Below are 26722 nucleotides of genomic sequence, written 5' to 3' on the forward strand. Positions count from 1 at the left end.
GCATCATATTAAATATAGTAATACAGGATAGTAAAATCCAAAATATAAATAATTACTATTTTAAGAAGATCATCAGAAAGTTTAATAATAATGGCTAAGTTATTCAAATGCATATAGATGCCTCAACAACTGTCTGGATTTTCAAATAAGATAATTTAAATCAAGGTCACAATATAGTGAAGTAAAATTTACATTATCCATAAAAAGAAACTGAAACTTACCATAAAAACTTAAAAAAAACATTAAATAGAAATTCAATATTATTAGCAAGGTGTGTCACAATTACATTCATTACAGAAGAAAAGTATGGCAGTAATTCTTTAAAATTTATTAGAAGCCGAGTTGAATGTACATTGTGTTACAATTTATAGTGGTAATGTTATAATAATTTTCGATACTTGCAACTAAACAGAATTTATATTCATAAAATCCTCACAAATAATGAAATAAAAAAAAATTAAGACACATAACAAATTAATACTTATGCGAACCATAACAAAAGTGTTGTTAAAATCTAAAAATCACTACTAATTATTAGAAACCCTCCAAATTGGATCAGAAAATCCTATAAAGATTTTAATCTGTTAAAGATTTATTGTTCGATGAATCTGAAAGTATGCGTTTAAATAAGCTTTTACAAAAATAAAAAGTTCTTGAATTGAAGATAAGCTGTCTTTTTAAACGTATATTATTAACAAGAACACATTTCTCACATTTTATTACAAGTAAAAGCACAGATCAAAATAAAAACAAAGAACACTTTCTTTTGAACCTTTAATTTTTCGATCATTTAATTCTTTACCCTTAGTTTTCAGCAATTTACACAAGCACTTAAGTGATTCTTTATCTGCTTGAGAAATGAGCCTCTTTATACAGTCATGCACGATTGTTCAGTTAACATTCCATTCACTTTATTTTTCCAATATATCTAAAAAAAAGACAATTATAATATGCTTTAAATTTGTTTTTATATGCATAAAATTTATATAGAATTGAGAATATTAACAGACAATATTTAGAACCATGACTTTCGTTCTTATTAGACATTCATTGAAAATCGATATGTCACGGGCAATGTAAATAATTGGGCATTGTTTATAATGCCCGGGCAATTTAAAAAGTGCCCAAAAGGATATGACAAAATGATAAATTATGTTGCAATTATTACATTGCCCGGTCATTATGTATAATGTTAAAAGTCAAGTGGGCAATTTGTGTCACACACAGCCACAGGGTGTCTTGGGATATTCATCCACTTTTAGATGCACCTATGCACCTGGATAATTTTTTTAAAATTTTTTCCCGCACATGCGCTGTATAAAGCAACTACTTCAATTACTCTTATCTGGCGCAGTTTTTATTTCTTTTTAAAATTTTAAAGCAATAATTTCGGTATTAGTTTAAAATTGATTCAAACGCTTTGTTTAATTTTTTTTTAAATATTTAAGCTATAGCAAAAGTGACACTAGACCTAGCGTATATTTCGGACATTTACCAAAGGTTTAGTCATACTAGGTCTGGTTAAGTACCATTGCCTGGTTTGCATTTGCCCGGTATATCCTACACTGATGTTTTTTTAAGGTCAAGTGCCACTGCCCGGTATACATTTACCCGGTATACCCTACACTGATGTTTTTTTAAGGTCAAGTGCCACTGTCCGGTATACATTTGCCCGGTATACCCTACACTGATATTTTTTTAAAGTCAAGTACCATTGCCCGGTATATATTTGCCCGATACTCCAAACACTGATGTTTGCTCTAATCTATCGTCAGTAAGTATTAAAATATCGAATAAATGTAATTATACCCACGAATCAAATTGGATGTAATAAATATTTCGGACATTCACCAAAGCGACTAATTTGATTGTCAACATTCGCCGGTGAACATTGGCCAGCCAGAATCACACCACACGCACGTGGTTGTCCCCATTGCTCTCAATTAATCAAAGTGCCCAAAGAAATAATAGCGGTATTTATAATGACCGGGAAATGTGAGAAATTATCGTAAAGTAATTCAAATTTATCAAATTGCCCAATTTTAATGGTCATTATTCATAATAACTGAGCATTATGAATACTGACCTAAATAATTACATTGCCCGTAACAGATATGTTGATAGACAAACGAAACTTCAAAACTGATAAGAATGCCAGATATGATAAACTAAGATTATAAAACAGACAGATTAATTTTCTGATTGTTGTCACGTAATTTTAAATTAAAATAAGTTAGAGTTATGTTTTCTTGTAAAATCAGTAATTCTTCACAGCTCATAGCTACCAATGCATACAAATATAAATCAGTGAGTTTAATTCATTTAACAATTATGGGTAAAAAGAATTTAATTAGTAAGGCTTTTTAATAGTAAACATCTGAATACTTTAAATTATTTTTAGAATAAGATTAATTCTCATGTGAAATGTTCTCAGTAAACTGATTCTTATAAAAATTCAGAAATCAGACTAAAATAGACTTCAGGAACCGTACCTGGGAGTCGGGTCAACCTTCTATCTACACACACGTTAGAAACCTTAGATTAATATTTTTTGGATCTTCTTTGGGGACTGTTGAGTTAGGGGGGGGATCTCCGTCCCTCACGTTTTATAAATGAAGGGAAACAACTCCTTAGATTTCAATCAAAACCTGTGTTATTCAATTCTTGACCGATTGGAAAGTTCTTAGTTTCAAATGTCAGAGCGGGGAAAAAAAGAATGAGAGGCATATAAAGAAGAAATTGCAGAAAAAGGTATCTCATTACAGATGAGCTCAATCTTGCTTTCGAAGGTCCGAACACCCCAGAGCCAAAAGAATTTTAATCCAAGCCCACCTGAGCATGAGGTATATAGAATTACTTAAAAGAGTTCAAAATATACGTCAGATAAAGGCCAAATTGTCATTTGATGTCTAAACAAAAAAATCGGTCATTAAAACGTTTTTTTTTTTTTAAATCCTTAACCTGTAAAACAAGAAGTGAAGGGAAACGACTGTCTCCAAGATGACTCGAACGAAAATTAAAAAAAAGAAAATCAAAATCTTGAGCTAAATAAAAATCATTTCTAAATTGACATTAAGCGTTAGCCTGACTAACCTAAAGCACAGAACAGAAGTAACGAGAACTCAGTAATTTTTTTATATCTTATAAATTTTACTTTTTTTATATTCAAGAATTGAACCAAATGTTTGTTTACAAGTAGTATAAAAGTTTATGAAAATATTATCATGAGTCCGAGCCCACTCAAGAAAATGTTCTTTTTTTTTTCGTAAAAGATTCCGAACCCACGTGGGGCTTATGCTGGGTCTATCTCATCTCCATAATTCTCATATATGAATTTTTGCCAAGAGAATGATAATTGCGAGGAGTGTAGTGAAGTTTTATTTTGCACAAACAAGCACTCTTGATTCAAGCTGCTTTTTAAGGCGACGCCTACTTTCGATTTTTTACTGAAGGTAATTTAACATATGAGATTTAATTACTTATCATTATATGGTATTTATAAGTATTATGTTTGATTTTATTAACGTAATGCACACATGGGATTTAAGCATTTTATCTTTTAATAAAATATAAATATCGGTTTTACATAATTCTATAGGGGAGATTTCCGTATCTTGATCTGTGACGCCAACTAGATTCGCCAAGGTGCCAAATAGATTTTAAACTTGCAATTTAAAAAAAGTGGTTAAGGGATAGTTTTCGAGTTGGTCCCTTTCTGTTTTTTTTTTAAACTTTTTATATTATTATTAATTTTCTTTTTAAAGTTTTTCGTAGGCATTATTATCGTTCATTATTGTTGGTGGGCTTTTTTAAAGCTCATGTTATTATTTAAACCCCATAAAATAAAATTCTGGGCCTTATTGCATTTGTTCAAACAATTTTTCTCGAAATTAGATCAGTGAAGATTCTGATTTTAAAAAAAGCAATCGATAATTAAGGGAATTATTTTTTATTCATTTATTTATTTATTATTTTTTATAACCGGCGTTGAACAGCTGACCCAATTTTTGGGTTTACGAATACTAATGTTCAGCTACGTAGTTTTGATTTTGAACCCAATCCAGAAGACAAGGGAACTCCAGGATCAAGTAGTAGGAAAAATTCGCTTTCGTGGAGGACTTTTTGATGGAACCAACCCGCATTTGCGTTACGTGGAGAGGAAGACCACGAGAACCTCCCACGGTTATCCTGACGGCAAGGGGACTCTAACCCATGAACTGTCTACCACTGAATATATTTCATGTCAGCGCTGTGGTCGGTGCAAGCTGGATGGGGAATTCGTATTGACCAGACATTGCCGGGATTCGAACCCGGTTCACCTCATTGGAAGGCGAATGCACTATCTCCTGAGCCATCACAGCTCAAGGGAATTGTTTAAGCTTCAAATTTGGCGAGTGTTGATTATAAATAGAAAATGAATGTAAAAATTGATTCTTTAGTACAAGTAGTAGATAAACGCAGGCCAATTTTTTTTTTTAAAAAAAAGCAACACGTAGTTTCTTTGCACTAGTGATCGCCAAATTTTAGGTGTGGCACTCAGTTTTTCTGTAATTCAATACTTACTGCTCTCATTTCTTGCAACAAAAAATTCTAAATAACTTAACTTCTTTTTAAGAGCTAATATTCAACACATATAGTTTAGTGAAGATAATGTTATTTATGAAGAAATGGGTTATAAAATTTTAATGTAAATGTTACTTTACTTTGGCGACTGCTTATAAGAGAGGAATAGTGATATTTGAAATTTTCATTGCGTTTACTGCATTGCTGATTTTAGTACAAATAGAAAATAAAGGTCTCTAAATCTAAAAAAAATGGTACTTATCCGGGTACTTTTCGATTAGCCAGGCGCAAGGAAATTCGAAAAAGTCAAGGAACTATTTCTTAAATTTTAATTCTTTTTAATTTGCTTTTATTTATTTAAATTTCTTTTATTTAATTTTTATGTGCTTATATATAAATATAACTATAAAAAATTGGCAGAGGACTACACTTAGTGGTGACTTTTCACTAGAGCCCGGGAAATCAAAAAGTATCCACATCAGTTTTGAAAGACCAAAAAAACTTACTACCACAGTATCTATATTGAGTTCATATGTTACACTGATCAACAGTGGTTTGTGTGCCATTTTTGATGTTATTTCATATCAATTTGATGCTCTGAATTCAAATATAGCATTAGTTTTTGCCTAGTAGCTCGAGTTTTTAAAATATAACATTTTACTGAACTGAGCATTTTAGTGAAACGTTGCACTATTTTAAATGAAATCCATGGATTAAACAAACAAACTAAACTCGAAATGTTTTATTCAATTATACAAATATTATTAAATTATTATATTTTGTTTCACTCCCTGAAAATATTTCTACAGATGCCTTTGGGTTTTGTTTCAAGTGTTTTGTATATAAAATTTCATATTCTATAAGGATAAAGTTACGTAAGAATTTTTACATTTAATTTCAGCGAAAAAAGTCAACAAAATTATGCAAGCAAGTAATTCTAATTCGAATATTTTTAAACTTTATTTATTGTCTCAATTTCTACAAAATATAACAATTAAAAAATTCAAGGTATAATTTTATTTTAATATTTTTGGGAATGTCTGACTTGTGTTACATTTTAAAGGGAAAAAAATTAAGCTAAATTTTCAACTCAATTCAAAAAATACAAATTTAACTTTGCAATCATGTAGTGTGTTTTTTTTAAATTTACAATTTCAGAATATAAATAATGAATAATAATTCTGAAATTACAAATGGCTTAAGTTACACATTTCATGAAATATGTTTTACAAACTAACAGATTCAATGGAGATTGATAAAATAAGCTCATTTTTTAAAAAAATACTAAGAGTACATTTTAAAATTAAAGACTTGAAAATTATTAATGGTATCAAATTTGTCAGAAAACCCACTGTGTGAAGAAATGGAAACAAATATCAATAAAAATTGTGATGTAGTATTATTTCTTGAATAAATTTGAAATATTCAAAAAAAGAAAAAAGAAGGAAATGAGCTGAACATAAGATATACTTTGGAGTAAGAGGGAGGAAAATGGATGGTAGCAGAGTTCGCTAAAATAATTTTATTTAGTATTTCTGTATTGCTATGCAAATAATGCATGGAATGACATTATAAAATTATTGTTCTATGTTTTACTGCTTCACAGCAATAAAGAAAATTAAGTAAAATTATATCACCGAATTGTTCTACTAATATCCAAATCTTCCTGTGACTTACTCCAAAAATGAAAATCAACGTAAGAAAATATCAGAAAATACAAAATCTAATAATATATAGCATCAAAACTAATGCAAAATAATATTACGGCGTACTCTAGATAATATTAGTTTGCAACAGGCACGTAGGTAGGGGGGGGGGGGGTTCAAGGCAATCTTTTTATATATATATATATATACCAATTATAATTTTTCCTTAATTTTAGAACAATGTTCTAAATATTTTATTTACTGGAAAAAAAAATTGAGAATTCCCATGGCATTTCAGTTTGAGGCTTTTATTAATCTTCAACATTTTCGTGGTTTTCCGTTGCGTACAACGCAAAATTTCATAATTTAAATTTAAATTTAATCTCGGTCAAAATAAATTATTTTTATAACTTTCATAAATATTGTCTTACACCCATACTTAAATTGTAAGTTACTTTTATTTTTTGGGTTGAATTAAAAAATTACAAAAAATATAAAGAGCATCTTATTATATTCTCAAAGATGACTGGCTGTCTGTCCTGTATCACGTATTTGGAGAAATTTGCCTTTGTTGAGGATTTTTTGATGCAACTAACCAGCATTGGCGTAACATGGGGAAAAATCCTTCCCACGGTTAGCCTGACTACAAGGGGACCAATGATGCATCAACCAATGAGGATATTTTACGTCAGCACTGTAGTCGGTGCTAGCCAGGTGCGAAATTCGTATCTACTAGTCATCGTTGGGATTCGAACTCGATTCACCTGATTGGAAAGCGAATGCTTTATCCCCTGAGCCACCACGACTCATGTACTTTATAGTACATCATAAGAAAATGCGTTTATGTTTTGGAGATTTCACGAATTTAAGCTTAAAGAACCGCGATGGCTCAGCTGATAGAGCGTTTGCCTTCCAAACAGGCGAACCGGGTTTGAATACCAGTCGATACGAATTTCGCTTCCGGCTTGCACCGACCACTGTGCTGATGTGAAATATCCTCAATGGTTGACGGATCATGGGTTAGAGTTCCCTTGCAATCAGGCTAACCGTGGGAGGTTCTCGTGATCTTCCCCTCCATGTAACGCAAACGCGGGAAAGCTCCATCAAAGAGTCCATCACGAAAGCAAATTTCTCCCAATACTATACAGGAGTTCCCTTGTCTTCTGGATTGGGTTCAAAATTACAAGGCTACGGTGTTGAACATTAGTAGTCGTAAACCCATAAAATTGGGTTGGTTGTTCAACGACGGTTATAAAATAAAATAAAATTTAAGCTCAAAAGAAGAAGAAAAAACTCCGGCTCTGAGCAACACCTCCTAGAAGGCCTCATCACGGATCAATTTAGTAGTCCGATGTGACGAAGTTAACTGCGCAGTAGATGAAAAATTAGAAAGATGTCATTACGTTCGGGATACTAAGCTGCGCAGTGGTTAGAAATACAAAATATGTCATTACGTTTGGACTACTCAAGGATATTTACGGTAACCCGTGCTGAGGCCTTCTCTTTTCTAGGAGGTGTTGTTCTGAGCCATAGCCACCGAGAAATATGGCCGTTGAGATCTCCAAGGTCTTTTAGAGCGACGTCACAAACAGTAGTTCTTAACTCATTAACCGACAATTTTAAATATTTGTTATTGAACAATAGCTTCCTTTATGCTATTCTTTATATTATTGTTTAAATAATATTGTATATATTGTATTTCAGTACCGAAATGTAAAAGAAGTAATTATAAAAATGGACCTAATGTGTTTTTGATTACAAATTCCCCCATAAGGTAATACAAAAATGGAACCATTCAATTAAACGCGACATTTATCAAGAAGCAACTAATAGCAGAGATTAGCCATTGGCAAAATAGGTCTTGTCTTGGATTACGTGGCGTCCTCACTTTTCAACTACAATAATCAAGAGTAATAGTAAACAGTACACCCTTAACCTCCCTGATACTTTGGGCACATCGGGCTGTTGCGTGAATGCTTAGCTTAATTATCCATTCTACCCAGCTGTGGATAATAATATTGGGTCGGTAAGTTCTCATAAATTTTTTTTTTAAATTTTTTACGTTGTATATTTTATTAAAAGTTTGAGACATAATGTTTCAGATTATTCGAAAGAGACTGGTTTGTTTTCAAATGAATTGATGGTAATTTTCAGATCATTAAAATTGAATGGCCAGTTGAGAATTTTTAGCACTTCCTCCTTGTTGCTGTTAATTTAGATTCTAAGGCAGCAAAAGCTGCTCGAAACATTTGTGCTGTGTATGGATAGACTCACTCGTGGCTTGAAAATTTAAATTTTGACCTCACAGACGCGACTCGTTCTGTCCGTCTAATTGAGTTCAATGAAGGGTGATTAAACTTAGTTTTGCGTGAAAATTAGCATCAAATGAAACGGCAGATAAAATATCCATATTTTAAACATTTCAAAAAAGGAATGGTGAAAATTTAATTACCAACTCAGTATATTTCAGGTAATAAAAAATTTCTGATTAGAAATTTGGAAACTTTCTCACATTCTTATTCTATTCACTGATTACATTTAAAGAATCGGAATAGTTTAGTTCTAAAAAAAATTCTTCTTGAAATCTTTTTATCTTGCGATTTCAGACCGGCTAAAATATATTAAGTCCCAACAATATGAATTAAACTTGCATTTCTTACAAGAGTTTCAGCGCTACATGTTTCTAAGTAAAAATCGCATTTGTTTCCAAGTTATTTAAAGCTCTGATCCCAGGAGTATTTAGTCACAAGATCTTCATATAAACTGCTAAGATTTTCCGTTACAGTTTTCTAATTTTTTTTACAGTTTTAATTAAGGAAATAGGAATTTCAGTTAAGGAATTAGTACTTTTATAAAGATCTGCGTTTGTCGAATAATCAAAAGCTTTAAAAGCTAATAAAAACTTAAGCTCAATGGAAATTATTTGCTGTTTTAATAGAATTATCTTGTATCACAACGATGAAAAAAAATTGAGAAAACTTCATTAGAAGTGTTTTAGTCAGTAGAAAATTATTTTGGTGAAGACTGCTTATCAAAATGGCAGAGATTGCGTATCAAATTCATATAGCGGGAATATTACTCTCGTGTAAGAATGAAAATTAGGATTGTTATTAAATACAGTCTTTGAAAAAAAATCTCTGCTCTCCCCCTCAGCATTTGCAAAATTCGGAAGCAACAAAGGGAACCGTTGGAACAGTTAATTTAATTGTTTGAACTTTGTTCCACTGAACCTAGTCACAAAAGTTTACTAAAAATGTTTCTGAAGTTTTTGATTTTGAAAGTTTTTAAATTAAATTTTAAGTAACTTTATTAGTCTAATCTTTAAATACAAAAACTGTTTAAATTTTGAAACTAGGTTCAAAAGAGCTCTTTTTAATGAAGAATTAGATAACATAACTGAACTTAGTTTGTTAACCTACTAATACACAATGAGAAAAATTCTTTAACCTTTGACGTAGATGATTTCCTTTTTATATATTTTTGACACTTTAATTATATTTTCGTATATATAATCAGTCTAATAGTTACTAAAAAATCTGAAATAACCTGACATCTCTTAATACTAAAATATATAATTAAAATGGTAGTTTTAATTTTTTTTATTTATAGTCAAAAATTTAATAATTGATTTTGTAAATAAAAGAAATTTCAATGATAAATTTCTTATTAGAAATTAATGAGATCTAAGTGTAAATTTAGAAGTGAGCAACGTTAAAAGAATTTTACCATTACAGCAGAAAAAAACATTGACATTCTCTGTTTCATAACCATAAATTATCAAAATGCTGAATATATAATTTTCATTTGTTTTGACTTTTGTACTTTTTAATGAAAAAGTACGAAATGTTTAATAAAAATTCTGCGTCAAAGAGTTAAGAATACTTTTTTAACTTTATTGGAAGTTTGTACACTTTAGTCAGTCGAAAATGTCTTGGTCGAGGTTGCTTATCAAAGTGGAGAATTCATATAGCTAGATTATTACGTTTGTGTAATAATGGAAAATTAAGATCGAGATTTAATAATGGTTCTGAAAAGGTCTCTTCTCAGCCCTTCAACATTTGGAAAATTAGAATTCTGAAGAAACTAATTAAACCATTTGAACAGTTTATTTCATTCAGCAAATTTTGTTCTATTTAATATATTCATGAAATTTAACTAAAATTTTTGGAAATAGAAACAAACTGCAACATTTTGGATAGCAGAAACAAGAAACTGATGCGGCATTCTCTAATTTCATAACCATAAATGATCAAAATTCCAACTAATATTTTTATTGTTTCGACTTTTATACAATATAATGAAAAAGTACGACATGTTTAATAAAAATTCTGCGTCAAAGAATTAAGAACACTTCATTAACTTTATTGGAAATGTGTAAATTTTAGTCAGATTGCTTATCATAATGGAGAATTTTTATAACTAGAATATTAAGTTCGGGTAATAATGAAAAATTAAGATTGAGATTTACTAATTGTTATGAAAAAGTCTCTTCTCTCAGTATTTAAAAAAAAATTCTGACGAAAATAAGTGAACCATTTGAACAGTTTATTTCATTCAATAAATTTTGTTCTATTGCAACTAGTCACAAAATTTTATTAAAAAGTTTTGAAGTTTGATTTTTAAAGTTTAAAAAATGCTTTAAAGTTTAAGAAACTTTTTCAGTCTTACCTTTAAATACAAAAACTTTTTAACTTTGGTAACTAAATTCAAAAGAACTTTCAATGAATAAAAAAAATTCGATAAAATAACGGAATTTAGTTTCTTAAACTACTAATACAAAACGAGAAAAATTCTTTCACCTTTGACGCATATTTTTCAAGCTCTCTAATTAAAAGTAAAAATATATTTTGATATTATTGATTCTAAAAGCAGTTTAATAGTTATTAAAAAATCTGTTAGATTATCGATACTTTATACTAGAATATAAAATCCAAATAAGAAATTTTCAGTCATATTTCAAAAACTTTTATATTTTGTTAATTGCATAAATTTCAGTGATGAATAACTATTTCTTAGTTCTAATTAACTGCAAATAAAAGCAAATTTGCAAATAATGGAAGTGCGAAGCTGTTTAAAAATTTTACCTTTACAGGTGCAAAAAAATGCTGTCATTCTGTATTTTATAATAAAAATTAAAATGCTTAATATATTTTCACTCGTTTTGAATTTGATACAATTAAAAAGGTATGAAATAGATATAGCATAAAAACACAATTTTCTGACAGTTTTTCCCTGTTGTCAGTGCTCTTTAATTGGCTGGAAAAAATCACGTGTTAGGATCCACTTTTTCCTCACTCATATCCAGATTGTTATCAGCATAAAAAGTAAAACTTATTGTTTTTTTCTATAAATATGCTTGTATCCCTAATTTAAAAAGGTATTTTTCTCTACTGCTATTATTTTTAATTCAAAAGTTTAAAACTAAGAGAATTGATTTTTTTATTTTATTATAATAACTTAATTCTGTGCTACATTTTAAAATAAAGTTTCTTGAAAAGGTGTCTAATCTTATTATGCGTTTTATCATTATTTTTGTGCAAACATAATTGCATATTGTTACAAATTACAGTTATAGAGATTCGTTAAATGATTTAGAACTTAATGATCAGCTTCATGCACAATGTGGTGCAAGCAGAAATGGTATTTAACATATCCACCCATTTAGTTAGCGAAAGTATTAAATTACCGTTGTGAACTCAAATTTGTTTGAACAATATAAATGTTAGCTAAAGAAATGATTACTTGAAGAAATTACTCCTATTCACCAATAGATCTAAATATTTATAATAGATAATATTTGAACATGGAAGTGGAGGCACAAGTGTAAGCAAACTGAATTACTTTTAGTACGTATATGTAAATGAATAATTTTAACTTTAGAATATTGTCAAGAAGTAACAATTTTTGCTAAGTAATCATCGGGGGTTGGTGAGCGGCAGCGAAAGGGGGAATGAGCCCCCTTCTGTTTTACAAAAATTGTGCGTCAAAGAACGCAATCTGGGCCTCAATTCTCAAGAGTAATGAAGGAAAACAAATGTATCAGATAAAAGCACTTATTCTTGTTAGTAGGGAGAATTTTACTGTAGTTTTACAATTGTTTAAATTAGATGTTTCACCAAGACTAAGAAAAGTTCTTTGAAAAGTGTACATATTGACAGGCATAAAATGTTTCTAAACATTTGTCTACTGTCTCAACTATAAACTGAATTCGGTTCTGATGAAATCTACATTTGCTTTGATAACTATCGGTAAAGTATTTAGAGAAGAGTTCAACTAACAGCGTAATATTTTCCTAATGCAAATTTTAAATAAAATCTCAGGATAAATTTGTAAACATCATTAATATCTATCATTAATAGTGGTAATTTAAAACTGAATGACTTAGTCTGGAATAAAAAGAAATTCTTATGTATAACAAAAGTAAAACTAACCAATTTGTCGATCAAATATTTTTATTAAAACATTTATAATTACATATAGTTCAAACTGCATCTAGGCATTACATGTGTCTACTCATTTACAAATTACTAGTTTTAAACAATATCTTCCTTATTTTACATGGAGCTCTAACATTTACAATAGAATGTTTTAGCAACATTTCACATTAAACTTGCACTTTGTTTACACAACGAAATATTAACATGGATTTCTTGGTGTACAATAAGCTATCAAACGGCAACTTTGATATTTAATTACACAATGCAAGTGACATGAATATTTATAATCTATTGAAAATTCTCCTTGTAAAAATATGTATCAGAACAAAAAGGAACCTGAATTCATTAAAATTTAATTCTCAATTTTGTCATTTTAAATAGAATCTAAAAAGCTTCAAAAACATTTTTTTTAAGAGATTTTATTTTAAAATTAAGAAGTCTCTGTTGCACCTGAAACTTAATTTCCGAAAAATTTAAGTTATATTTTGAAAAATTAAACTTTTCAAACTAATTTATATGAAAGGCAGATTTGAACATTGAGTTTTTCACTAGATTAAATTTTCGACGGCGATTTTAGATAAAATTCATATTTTGAACTGAAAGTAAAAGGTAGTAAGGCTGTTAATTTATAACTTTCAGAAGAGGGTAGTTAAAAAGTAAATCTTTTTTAAAAAATTTAGCTATAATTTCTAAGAACGGATTTTTTTCACCGTTAGCTATTTAGTGTTTGGAGCAAAAAATAAATAACATTTGATTTTTGAAAACACGATCAGTATAGCGTCTGAAGAGATCGGGGAACTCTTTCGATCGAAAATTCATTGTTGTTAGTCCAAGTTGCACGAGTACTCAAAAAAGAATAACTAGTTTCAAGTTCTTAAAGCAAGACTCTGCCGTTAAAAGATTTCTACACAGCACAAGGATACTGATCCACTACAGAAGCGCACATGTGTGAATCGAGAAGTTCCGAAACGGCTGGACGAGTGTGAAACATGACGAGAACGCAGAACGGCCGACTACCACCTCCACGTCATTATCCACACTAGTCTAGAACATTCCGAAGCTTCCGATTCACACTTGCACACTCGTGTAGCAGATCGATATCCCCAAATTGTGTAGATCTGCTATATCATCGACTATAAATGCGGTAGTACTGACTGTTTTTCAATCACAGTCTATTAATATATACGTGCTACCAGGTTTAAATTTGGTTCTCGACTACTGTACAATGATACAGTTGCAATTTCGACGTAGTATCTCACAATTTACTTCATAGACAATTTAACTTAATCCAGCTCAAAACTGTTAGAGATTCCAAAATTAGTATTATATGACCCCGATTTAGAGTTATCTATAACATTTTATTGAATTTATATTTGCATAGAAGATTTCTCGCCCGTTTTAACAATGATCTGCTTAGGATAGAACTCGAATCAACGAATTTGAAGATTTAAAAAAAATTCTTGGAATTTGCAAATCTGCTTTTACATACAAGTTTTAACAAGCTTATTGTTATCTATGTCATTATTTCTTAAGTATTAAACTCAATCGCAACATACTACGAGAATCGAAAAATTCAAAATTTTAGTGTTAGATTTAAAACGGAACACATTAAGATAGTATGTTTATACTTTACCTCGTGGATCGTTTCGGCTTCTGTTCAAATAGTAGATTCAATTTTCTATCAGAAATTTTGCCTTCTCTGACCAATAACCTATATTTGTAGCACTTTTACACGGGATCGGTATATTTAAAAGAGATAGTTCAGTTTAAAAATATGCGTTCGAGCACTCTTTAAACACTCATTTGAGTGGAAATCTATATATTTACTTTACGTAGCACCAAAATCAGATTTGAAAATCTTAAATGGGTAGCATTTAATTTATACGTGAATACGTTGAATTATTTTTTTTTCAAAACACGTAAACTATTACAAATACTAAATACCTGTTTTATTTTATTAGATACATATGCAAGTTAAGATTTAAATTTCCTTAAAATATTTTAAAATTGTATTAAATTAATTTCAATAGGACGAATAAATTTGGTCGTAATAAATACTAAGTTACAACATTCACAACTCAAATAGTTTTAAATTTTCGATTACATTTAGAGACTTTCGATGTAATATTAAATTCACGTTTCAATTTTGTCCTCTAACTTAAATTTAATCTTAGTTTTGAAGTAAATTCTATAATTTGATTTAGACCTTGAAGGGCGATTGAATTCATGTACCTATTTTCGAAACTATCAAATTAGTATTAAAACTTTTATTTATTAGATTATGCAATATTCTGTAATGATTAATATGTGTACGAACCTTTTTCAACTAAAGCTCTACCATTTATGCTTTGAAAAATAATTTTTCTAGTACCCACTTTTCTAGTTTTAGCTTAGCTTTATGTCAAGTTAAGTATCCAGCATAGTTAGATAAAGTTCCTCATATCGTAATGCCTAGCAGCTGTTATGCGTTATTCTTTTTAATAGCTATACAAGTTTTAAAGCTCGCCAAGCACTTTCCAGGGTGTTTGAAACCTGGGTCGAAAAAGAGATTAATGCTGTGGATGTACGGCTCTATGTGAAACGTTGTTAACTCAATCGATGCATACTTAGTCGAAAACAATTTACAATGAAACTAGTTTAATATACAAGAAAGAACGTTTTTGAAGTCTACCCGTATTACAGCGCAATATTACAGCGCAACAGATTTCAGTCACAATAGTTAGCTGGACAGTCTAATGTGTTTGGAATTTGTTTTAGTTTATACAAAGTCAGAAATCAATTTTGATCTTTTATAGTTATTAAAATAGATGCATGTTTTTAAAAATGTGTGTGTATCTTTAATGCACCTGTTACAAAATTTTTATTTTATCCGAATTAGAAATTTCAAAATTCGAACAAAGCTGAATTTCAGTATTTCCAAAATATTTCTAAATGTTTTTTCCACGTTATTTTCACTAAACTTGGAAAAATAACTGAAAATGATCGAAACTGCATAATTTTAATTAAAAATTTTTACTATCTCATAATTTATAAAAATCTAATATAATTTTAAAATATAAATTTTAAGTATACTCTAAATAAAATAGCTTATACCGCGTAACTATGCCCCATTGTTTAAACTTATTTAGCCGCCGAGTCAATGAATTGATGTTAGCTTATGGTTAAAATATATGTTATAGTTAGTCTCATGTTAGTAGTTAGCCAGATTATGAATGAATAATATGAATGCATAACGAAATTCCTTTAACATGAATTGCTTTAAATTTGATCATCCAGGAATATTTACATTTAAAAAAGGGAAAATTAAAAATTTTCCAAACTTACTTTTTGAAACGATGGCTAAATAGTGTGTCACAGATTCTTTTAAAATTTTTAAAATATCCTTTTATCACGTGCTATGCCCACAGCCAGTTTCGCATAACTAAACGAGCTGAATTATCCGTAATAAATATTATTCAGCGTTGAACATATACTTTTAAGCACTGAATATGTATCAAAACTGCTATTAATATTTAAGAGGGGAGATGAAGCAAATTCAGGTATATTCATTTAAAGATTTTCGTTATGCAAATAGACTCGGTAGAGAAATAAGATTAAAAAACAAGACTAGTTTTGTAGAAGCCCATTTATTAATGTATCAAATATTTTTTATAAGAAATATAATTTTCGTTTATCTTAAGAAAAATCAACTGACAATTTGAAATATTTTATTTACCAAACTTCTAACTAATCTAACATTTTCAATGCATGCAATAATGTGTATAATTAGTACTAACTACAGATAAAAGTTTCTGTTACGCCAAAGCGTGTTAAAAGCTACCAGTTTTATTTTGAGCGACAAAATTAGAACATTTCTTGAGCAAACCTCTACCGCGTTCCGCTGCGCTAACTTGATTACTAGACAGTCTTGATTTTTCATTAATTTTCTTTTAATAGTTTCGTTCTCAAACTTTTTATATAATGCGCATTAATTCTTCTAAAATTTAGACTAAATGCGTAGAATTGTTATTGCGATAGATACTTCATAAATGATCGACAAATTGTAAATTTAGATTTGTTTAGTGAAATTTACCTTAATACAGTTATGTAAATAAAAACCTAATGTGTAAAGTGCTAACTATGCAACATTGTTTTCCATCAAAGCTAACTAAGATTAGGACAAAAGTAAAATTTGAAAAATGCGATGCTATGACGCTACAGCGAGTCGCTAGCATGAAGGGTTTTAAACAACTTAAGTGATAGGTACACAAACCGATAGATCCGGAATAGTAAGATAAGATTTCTATTTCGAACAGTACGGGTTACCTTAAATACGTTAACTGGTATTTAATATGTATTTTACTGATGAGTGGAGATTAATTCATAACTATCAATTTTATACCGTGTGATTTATTAAGGTAACACTGAATTTGCGATATTGTATGTTGGTTTTCCGTCATCCAAATATCTCGTTACCGCCAAGAATTTTGACATTTTATAACGTTGATTTAATAAATACCGGTTTTTATCTGCGAGCTGTAATTTTTTTTAAAGATTAAAACAAGTTTAAGAGTTAGTTAATTTTAATAGCTTACAAATTTGAGATCAGATTTTGTATTAGATTTTTCGATATACATTCCTCAAATTTTTTACAAACAAGGTTTGCTTAAACTTCAGATTAAGTGTATTTTAATGGTAGATTTTGAAATTAACCCACATTTACTTAAACAGATTCTAAAATATGAAAGTAACGTATGATGTATTTGGTGGAAAAGGAATATTTAAAAATTTGTGATACCAAAATAAAATCAGATATAAAGTTTTATTCATCTAAATATGTTTCGTCTGAGAATCGAACGGAAGTATTTTAATTTTTAATAATTCTCTGAAGTTAATGATTTGAATTTACACACTAAAACAATTCTTTTGAATAATACAAATTTTAGATTTTAGTTAGTATACTGGACAATAGTTTGAAGGAAAAAAATAAATCGGAATTAGTTCTTTTGCGCCAAGGTTTAATTTTCTTAAATATTATGCCATAGCTGATAGCGAGGAATAACTAACAATAAGCTTGTATTAAAAATGCTAAGACTATTAACAGTATGTATATATAATACATAGCTGATAGATTAGAGAAGGTGCAGTCAAATTTCAGAGACTTAGACTTTAAATTTAATTTAAGATATTTAATGGGTAAATAAGACTCAAAAAATTTATGAATAATAATTTTTAGATATGATAAATAGAAAAAGGTATGTTTAGGTAAATAAGACTTAAATATTCTTTACGATTAATAAAAATATTTTAAATAAACTTTTAAACGATGTACACTTAAATTGCATTTATATTATAAATATGGATTTAGATTTAATTAAAAATATTTATATAGCTTAATTCTTATCAGAGAAAATATTTAAATTTAAGTAACCAAAATGCCGAAAATGGAATTTTCATACTATTCAAGGAGAATGTAAAAATAAACCTCTTGTTCTGTTGAGTCAACCAGGCAACTGAAGTAGGTCATCTTAGCAGACTACGATCATGGTAACTAGGTCAGTGATGGAGATCTTGGCAGACAACAGGCCTCATGGTAACCAGGTCAGTGATGGAGATCTTGGCAGACAACAGGCCTCATGGTAACCAGGTCAGTGATGGAGATCTTGGCAGACAACAGGCCTCATGGTAACCAGGTCAGTGATGGAGATCTTGGCAGACAACAGGCCTCATGGTAACCAGGTCAGTGATGGAGATCTTGGCAGACAACAGGCCTCATGGTAACCAGGTCAGTGATGGAGATCTTGGCAGACAACAGGCCTCATGGTAACCAGGTCAGTGATGGAGATCTTGGCAGACAACAGGCCTCATGGTAACCAGGTCAGTGATGGAGATCTTGGCAGACAACAGGCCTCATGGTAACCAGGTCAGTGATGGAGATCTTGGCAGACAACAGGCCTCATGGTAACCAGGTCAGTGATGGAGATCTTGGCAGACAACAGGCCTCATGGTAACCAGGTCAGTGATGGAGATCTTGGCAGACAACAGGCCTCAAGGTAACCAGGTCAGTGATGGAGATCTTGGCAGACAACAGGCCTCATGGTGACCAGGTCAGTGATGGAGATCTTGGCAGACAACAGGCCTCATGGTAACCAGGTCAGTGATGGAGATCTTGGCAGACAACAGGCCTCATGGTAACCAGGCCAGTGATGGAGATCTAAGCAGACAACAGGCCTCATGGTAACCAGGTCAGTGATGGAGATTTTGGAAGACTACGATCCTCATGGTAACCAGGTCAGTGATGGAGATTTTGGAAGACTACGATCCTCATGGCAATTAGATCAGCAATGCAAAGCCTAGTGTTAAAAAGAATACAAAATGTCTTTATTCTTATGGTCAAATTAACACAATTTCACTCTTGTCAGAGGCAGTGTTTGATATTGAGTCTAGTAAAGTTTTATAAATATTAGTTATGCAAATATCTCAGTCAACCCCTTTGTAGGTATGTCCTTTAAATGCATATCCAGAATTTGCATTTTACAAAATTCCTAAATCTTATAAAGGAGATCATATTAATCCGAACATTTAATTCCTGCAGGTAGGATCTCTGAGCAGCTATGTGTGTATTTTTCAAAAGGCTGGAGTAACACAGAAATCTATATTAATAAATGCAGACGAAGTTCAAACGAAAACTTAATGGCGTTGTCGAAATTTCAATTTCGCAAAACTTTAACTAACCACGGAATTAAGAGATTTATCTATAGACCGTTAGGGAACATTAGTCTGATATTCGTGAAAGTTCTTATTTTAGAACTTTGTGCCAAATGACTAAATTTATTAGCCTCCTGATCAGTAGGAGATTTTATCAACAGAAGTTAAACATCTCCAACCAAGAAACTAAATTAAACATAAGTTTTAGATATGACGAAAGTTACATAGGACGCAATACTAATGTTACAAAGTTTTGTCCAAGCAAGTTCAGTTTTTCAGTGAGACAAAAATTTTGTACGCTTTAAAACCAATTAAAAGCAGTAGGGGCCCCCGAGCGTTCGCCTCCCAATGATGCTACCTAAGCATAGACTGGTAGATTCAAATTCTGCTCTTCGCTAGCACCGACCGCAGTGCTGACGTAAAATAACCTATATCGGATCAAGAGTTAGAAGCTCCTTGCCGTCAGACTGATCGTGGAAATCCACACAATTTTTAAGGCTAAATTTTGTAAGCAGGGCTTTAAAATTAAATTTAATGTAAAGTTTAAACAAGATATCTGCTCACCTGGAAAGTCATGAGAAATCGTGGAAAGTCATGAATTTCGGTATTGAACAAAATTTGTCACTCACAATTGAACTTGTACTCTTTTTTTTTAAATTTGAAATCTAATGAAGATGCAGAGTATAACAGTTTTGATTATATATCTATCATTTCAATTGATGTTATGATAATGCTTTAGTCATTAATTTGAAAATCTAAAATGTAGCAGATACCCTGTTTAAAAATGTATACAATATTTGTTAAATCAAATGAGTTCAAAACTACTCATTTTCATACCACGCTAACAGCTATACAGTAAATTTTATTTCATAAATTACAAAAACATCTAGATTAATGTTATTACCCGAGTTTTTAACTATTTTACAATTTCAAAAAGAATTAAAAACTAAATTGTAATATTCAATTTTTAAAGAAAAACTTAATATGCTTAAAGCTAAATTCACACTTGCACCATTATACAAAATCTGCATGCTAAATTTCAAGCAAGTCGAAAATGAACTTTTTGTCATGTGTGCTGGTGTAAAAATCTCCAAATCTATGTTCAGAAAACGCATTTAAATTTTAACAAAATACTGAGAACAAACATTATTGTGAAAATTTCAGAAAATGACTTTTCTTACTAAATAAAGTTTATATAATATTTAATAAAATGAAACCTTAATTTATTCAAATAAAAAGGTTAAACATTTAAGTGTCTTCAGGCCAAATTATTAGACGCACTATTAGATTCTCTTAATTATCAGGACAGATTTATTGTTTTTACTCAGCTTTCCACTCGTTCGTCTATCAATTGGTTAAATTAGACGATCAACAATTGATTAAATTAAAAGACATAAATATAGAATATTTATTTTATCACGTATTATATTAATACATTATAATAATTAGACCCACCGTAGTGTTTTAATAATTGCATGTTTTGCACGAGTTTATAGGCAATACTTTTATATTTAAACACGTGTAATGGGCTTTAATTCAAGAGATTTTTCATATCCTTCCTATTTGTATTTATTTTTAACGTATTGTATTACAATGTTAACCAATTAATACACGAACGTAAACAAGTGCAAACCGGTTTCAGTCCCTTAAAAACAATAAAATTGTATAGTATCACCAGATAATTATGATTTTACGTAGAATCTTATAGTGCATCTAATGATATTGCCAAGGACCGTACTTTCATTTTCATTTATCACCATGGAAAATTACTATCATTTCTAAAAATCGTAGATCAAAAATTTAAAGGGTTTTGAAAATCCAATGAATGAACGTTCAAACAAGGTTAAAAAAAAATCTCAATTTTCGTCGAAATAGACTAGGTTAAAAAAAATAGGTTAATACCTTAAATATTGACTTTTATTTATGGAATAGTTCAATGTGTAGTGTTTTATAATTCGATATATGATAAAATGCTAAACTAGAATAGATACATTAACACTAGATTGTCCAAGGAAGTCTTTTTGACTGCTTTTTAATTCCAATTAAAAAAACAATGTATATAATGACACAATTTCTTATAATTTTGTGACTTTTTGTACAACATGCAATTTTTATTGTTAATATTTACTAATAACTTGTTCTATAACTTCAAATATGAAAAATATTGAAAATTTTAAACAAATTTCTTTCTGTAATAGTTATTTTTTCACAAGGCAGTCATTCTGACTTCCTTTGGGCAATCTAGGTATTTACTAAGTTTCAGTCTTTCTAGTGTTAAATAAAATTTATTAAACAATTTCTTGGTCAGATCAAAATAAATCTTAACTTCCTTACCCATCTAAATCTGATAATGATAGCCGACATTCTCCTGCACGGAATAGACTTTTAATATAGCAATGAAGCAAATTTATGTAGTTGAGTATCAAGCATCTATTTCGAGGTACATTCTTGGATCCTGCAAGAAAATAGGAAACATGTCATTAATATAAAATTTGCTACATAGACAGTGGCGTTTATTTTTATACTTTTGCGTAATAGAATTTAAGTTGGCTGATGAAGGTTTTATACTTATGTCTAACCAGGATGCGTAGCCAAATCTTTAAAAAAAATAAGCACCTTTTAAGGCACTCAATATTTTTAAGCATATACATAAACAAAATTCAAAATATTTTTCAAAGAATTTAGATGATCATGATAAAATAACTAGTAGATAAAATAACTGATTATATTAGCAGTTATAAAATAATCGAGAGATTTTTCGGTTCGATATCAGAGGGTGGAAAATGAAGTCTGAACTTGAGAATATCTTGCAAAATGCAGCAGAGTGGCGCATGAGAAGGCAATAATCTCACCGAACCCAGCTCAGTAGACGCACATACAAACTCGCAAGTATTTCAGTAAAATGATTGGCGCTTTCATACGCTATTGACAGATGGAACGCCGAAATGAATAGTGAAGAAGTTGAACAGAACTATGTGAAAAGCATGCTTTCGCATAATGCGTGGCGAAAATCGACATGGCAACGAAAAAAATCTCTTGTTTGAAAATTAAGCACTTTTTAAAAACACACAATGAAAAAAGCACGTTTAAGGGCTTTTTAAATAACGAAAATAAGCACCTTTAAGCCCTTTTTAAAAACGCTACGCACCATGTAGACTATTGCGACAATACTAGAGTTCGGTGCTAAATATTCATGCGGTTAAATTAAAATCTCCAATTCTCAGAAGAATTGGAGTTGTTAAAGGCTTAAAAATTTTAATTTCACAGTTTTGGCAAATTTCTTTTCTAGTCTGAATGACGTTTCAACTGTTTTCGAATTTTTAAAATCTGTTTACTTTAGAAGTGACGAAAATTACTAGTTACAGAAAATCACCGAAGAGCCCATCCCGGTGGCAAAATTTTTTAGAGATGTCTGCGACAAAACTTTAGCACTAATATCTTACTGCAAGATACTTTTAAACATATATGTTAAAAATTTAAAATAACAATGCTTTGTTTACAATATATATATTTTAAATTGAACGTGTAATAATTTTTATTCTGTTACTATGGGTGATATTCTCGCATGTTGTTGCGGGAGCAGAAATTATTTCCTTCTTCGCATATTGTAAATAATTATCACAATAAAGAAAATTATTAAAAATTGTGAAATCCGTAGTAGTGATAGCCGAAAAAAGATAGACAACGAAATCACGAGAATCAGACTCCTCGAATGCGTGTTTAGTTTCGAGATTAGGTAGTAGTTAATTATATCCTGTAAAATAAATATCGAATTAAAAAGTTAGAGAAATCAATAGCAATAACCGCTAAAAATTCGATAAATTATCGCCTTAAGTAAATGCTCAAATGTGCGATTCGAATGTTCCCTATTGTTTGAAATATATCGGGATATCTAAAATCCGCGTGAAAGTCAACATCAATAACTACCGAAAATAAAATCGAAACATTACAAGGATTTACGATGCAATCTGCGTAAATTAACAGAGTCAAAAAGTGATTATCTAAATTCATGGTTCAAATATTACGTGAAAATTTCTGCAGAAATGAAGTAAAATTATTTACTTTTCAAAGGAAAAATCTTTCTGCAAGAACTCTAACCCTCTGCGACAATGTCGCCGTGTCACGGCGATTCAGCCACGGAGCCCTGCACAATTATAAATTTATGTTCGTAACTAGCCATGGTTGACGTACGAAGGAAATTTAAAGTAGGCAGCAAACTTCCCAACCTCCTTGTAGGAAGTTAGTTCATTCCTTTACATAGTTTAAAATCAAATAGATTACACATAAAATTAAAATAAGCCAACAATTCATGCAAAATATTTAGTATACACAACCAGTAAATTCTATATAACAATTTAATTATGTTTCATTACGAAATTATTTAACATATCTAAATAAAAGTAGCAAACAATTTACAGATTTCAATACCATAGTAGATTTCTTATCAAATGACAGTAGAAACTCCCTATAAAGAAATTCTTAATCTGAAAATTTCCAAACTAAATTTTCGATTAAACCAAATTTTCCATCCTTTAATTTTCATAGGTTTTTAAGAAAGTTATTACGGTTAAAATTTCCCTGCAAACCAGTTAGTCGCCATTATTCATCGCAAGAATTATGAGCAAAATCTGCAGACAAAATAACATTTTAAGGGAGAAATTATTTCACAATAGTTGAGTATTGATTTACTTTAAATTCGACAAAAAAAATTCATTTGCCTTGATCGCACTGGCTAAAGGTTGAAACATTTGCTTAACTACATGCAAACTAATAAACGGCATAACGAAATTTTACTTTCCTGGTCTAAGGAAAGAGCAGGAAAGGAGACGAAAGATCCTAGATACATATATGGTGTTGCAAAACCGAATAAAAATGAATCGGACTTGTAAACCTATAGTTTGTCTACGGTAAGAACAACCCCCAACGTAAGAACTAATATAAGTAACTTTTAAAAATTAAATCGTAATTTCATTCATCTCAAATATTTTAAAACTTATATCGTTTTGTATTTTAGAAGTAGTTTTTACTTAACCTACTAACCTCGTTATCATAGTTACCGCCACGGGTCCAGACAAATGGCTAGGGTAGTTCTTCATTTAGACAAACTATAGCTTAATCGCCAAAAATAAATATAGAAGACATTGATTTTGTTAAATCAAAATTGAAAGTTTCTGCAACCCAAATATTTAAAAAATGTCTTAAACTAATCTCTATTAAAATATTAATCTTGAATATACAAGATTTTAGAACTGAGTAGGAATTCTGTTAAGTTTGAAACAGTCACAAAACTTTATAAATCAAATCAATATAGGAGAAGGAATAAAAAAGGACAGAGTTTTAAAAAACTATTAGATATATTATTCAAAACATGCGCAATGTATAGTATTCAGAAGCTTATAATTACGTTAAATCCTGTTAAAAATATATTTAAAAAAAAGAATTTAAAATTTTAAAACTATTGTTTCATAAAACTCTCGTTTTACTGCTTTTCATAAACATTCAATCGCAATATCAAGTCAGTTTTATTCAATATAAAAATTTTAACTGATAATTTTCAAAGTAATACTTTTAGCAAGTCAATATCTCATCAAAAAATTCGAAAAAAAAAACTTTTTACATTTCACAAGAGAGCAAGAATTCCAAAATTCCGAATTTCGGAGAAACACAAGCATACCATCAATTAACACGAAAAATTTTAAGTATGTAAAAGTAGTGAAGAATAGAAAGACTTACTTTAAAGTTCTCGTCAGATGAGACATCCATAAAAAAGCTTCAAGAATTTAGTAATAAATGGCGAACATTTAATTTAAGTTCTTTAGAACTTCTTTGAGGCAAAAAAAATATTTCTTTGAGACAAAAAAAAAAGCACCAGATTTAAAATCACGTCCTATATCCATCTTGATACTTAAAGCTTGACTAACAAACTCATGAAGAAAAAAACAGCAACAACAGAGCGAAGATACGAAGAGCTCGTTTGGTACCAGTCTTGTCCCGTATTTTATATCCCTTAATATCGATAACGATTAGCAATTATTGTCGATCAAAGTTGAGTTGAGTTGATGATGAAGTGGATCTATGCTACTCGCGTTTTTGGGGCCACCCTGTGCCGAGCGTTATCGCCTGCCAAACATTCTGTAGCGTGAAGGTGGCGGGTTCGAAACCCGCCTACCCCGAATGTATCTTCGTATTGTTCTTATTTGAATTGTTCTATCTGTCTTTCTACCTGATAAAGACTTAAAAATCGTACTTGTATAATTGAATACATGTAATGTAATTGAGCACTTGCATGTAATTGAGCACACAAGCATGCAAGTACCAATGAATAAAATACTCGTATGTAATATATCCTCTGTGCCTTGATTTAACTGAAGTTAATTTTCATGGTTGGGGAAAATTCTAGCAAAAGTTGCTGAGGAAATAAGAGGTTGTAGGGCAATTACTTTTTTACAGAACGATAAAAGGGGCCTCCCTAGACAAGTGGTCTCACCATTCCACCAAACGCTCTCTAGCTTGAAAGTAACGGGTAAGGGTTCCACCGCCATCCTGAATACATCATTGTGATGTTCTTCTCAAGCTTGAGTCCCGCATTGAACTGATCTTAAGGAGACGGTTCCCAGTAGAATACTGAAGTCAAGTATTACTGGTTGTGATCAGTTAACGGGTGGGTGACCACTTTGATCAGCCTGATAAATAAAATATATTGCTGATGTTAGTTCACTTCTTTTAACCATTCTTTAAATGCTTATGTTGCGAAGAAAGTGATGATTTTGATTTCTGTGGTATAACCGACTTATATCTTTATCTTCATGCAGTTGTTGTTTGTTCCACTCCGTTACAGCGTTGAGGTTCTTCAGTGACTTCAGACAAAAACTTGAAATCTTCTCTTTTGCCGTCCGAGACATTAGACTCTCAGCTTCTCTTTACACATTAGATACTCAGTTACCTTCCCTTTAAATCTATGCTTCTTTTCTCTAATCATTTTAGTCAAGATACATGGTCCTCCTGCCGAATATTTTGAAGCTCCGAGGAATCGGGTTCGAATTCCGTTCTCCCCCTGATTGTAACTTCATCAAATTTGTGCCATCTGTTCTTCGATTGACAAGGAATAAAGTGAAGATTTTTATTGAATTTTCATTTTATTCATGTGAATAAAGTAATCAAATCAAATCACTCCTCTAGTACCATTCAACTTGATGAAGTTTTTACAAGAGAATCTAGCAGGGTAGCCAAGAAACAAAAATTCCGCTTAGTGATAAGAACAGATTCGTTCCCCGAAATCTCTGAAAGACCACTACGACAAAAGGACCAGTATATAATGTTTTTATGTCGAATAACCGTATTTTCTAATGTGTAAACAAGCCAGCGTACGTATTTGAAACTTTAAAGCAA

The 26722-nt window shown here is 30.5% G+C and overlaps 1 protein-coding gene and 1 long non-coding RNA gene across 4 annotated transcripts in view; both read right to left on the minus strand.

The window, feature by feature from the left end:
• LOC147802022 (uncharacterized) overlaps positions 1-11539 on the minus strand; it is an 80505-nt gene extending 68966 nt beyond the window's left edge. Inside the window, exons 1-2 of one of the 3 annotated variants that reach the window (XM_087155356.1) lie at positions 11294-11539; positions 803-928 (exon numbers count right to left, since the gene is read on the minus strand). The gene's annotated coding sequence lies outside the window, so the exon portion shown is untranslated. Of the gene's footprint in view, positions 1-772; positions 1285-11293 lie in introns of those variants that run through there. The other 2 variants (XM_087155355.1, XM_087155354.1) reach the window with 2 other exon arrangements.
• A 4717-nt stretch (positions 11540-16256) lies between these two features.
• LOC122271963 (uncharacterized) lies at positions 16257-25305 on the minus strand. Its single transcript, XR_015430307.1, has 3 exons — positions 25067-25305; positions 21668-21788; positions 16257-18978 (listed from the first exon to the last, which is right to left on the minus strand). It is a non-coding gene; the product is annotated as an uncharacterized LOC122271963 (long non-coding RNA).
• Positions 25306-26722: the final 1417 nt, after the last annotated feature.

The sequence above is a fragment of the Parasteatoda tepidariorum genome, chromosome 11 (assembly GCF_982258835.1).
Source record: "Parasteatoda tepidariorum strain Cologne lab strain chromosome 11, Ptep-v5.0, whole genome shotgun sequence".
In the NCBI taxonomy this organism is placed as follows: domain Eukaryota; kingdom Metazoa; phylum Arthropoda; class Arachnida; order Araneae; family Theridiidae; genus Parasteatoda; species Parasteatoda tepidariorum.